A 1209-nucleotide genomic window follows, 5' to 3' on the forward strand; every position below is an offset into this window, starting at 1 on the left:
ATGGAGAAGTGGCTCTGTGGCTAAGAACAGTTATTGCAAAGGACCCAGTGTCAGTTTTCAGCACCCACATAACCATAACTCCAGTGCCAGGGGTTCTGAAGCCCTCCTCTGACCTCCTCAGGCACACACAGGTGCATGTACATACATGCAGACAACAGACACACACACAAATAAATAAAATAAATCCTTTTAAAAAACCAGAAAGAACTGTGGCACCCGTGGGAGTGGGGGCAGGGCTGTCCCTGGTGCCTTGGCTGGCTCTTGGGAACCCATTCCTCATGCTGGATCGCCTTGCCCAGCCTGAGCACAGGCGGAGGTGCTTGGTCTCATGGGCGACCTGATATGTCATGTTTTGCCGATGCCCATGGGAGGCCTGCCCCCTTCTCAGCAAATACAGAGGCAGGATGGACTGAGGTGGAAGGAAAGGAGGGGGGAGAGAGAAGGAGGAGGAGAGGGAGAGGAGGTTGCAGTCAGGATGCAAAATTAACTAATTAATTAATTTTTAAAAAGTAGGAAAAGAAGCAAGAAGAGAAAAAAAAGATGTTGTCTCTTCACTGTGTAGGTTCCGTCAGCAGGCTTGGTGCCAAGCACCTTTACCTGCTGGGCCATTTTGCTGCCCCCGGAGCCATTTAGAAGATTGGAAGGCAAGGGAGGCCAGGTGGTAAACTCTGGCCTTAATCCTAGCACCAGGAAATTGAAACAGGAAATAGAGAATTCAAGCTAACCTTGGTGACATAGAAAGAACCTGTTGCAAAACAAACAAAACAGCTTCTGGCATAACTCAGTGGTCGTTTGCGTAGCCTGGACTGGTACCTGGACTGGTACCTGGGTTCCCCCAGAACTTCAAAAATATGAGTTTTCTGGAACCAAGGAGACTGAAGCAGGATTGACACCTCAGGCCAGCCTGAGCTACATGACAGTGTCTCAAAACAACAAGAAGACAAAGAGAAAACCCCAAGTGAACCACAGAGAGAAAGGGAGAGGCTGCCGCACGCCCTTCCTCCACTGGGAGAGCCTGTCTCTAAATAAATAAATACAAATGCAAAAAACCTTGAGGATATTTTTACTGAATTTTTGTTTTGTTTTGTTTTTCGAGACAGGGTTTCTCTGTAGCTTTGGAACCTGTCCTGGAACTAGCTCTTGTAGACCAGGCTGGCCTCGAACTCACAGAGATCCACCTGCCTCTGCCTCCCGAGTGCTGGGATTCAA

Source organism: Microtus ochrogaster, linkage group LG8 (assembly GCF_000317375.1).
Source record: "Microtus ochrogaster isolate Prairie Vole_2 linkage group LG8, MicOch1.0, whole genome shotgun sequence".
In the NCBI taxonomy this organism is placed as follows: Eukaryota; Metazoa; Chordata; class Mammalia; order Rodentia; family Cricetidae; genus Microtus; species Microtus ochrogaster.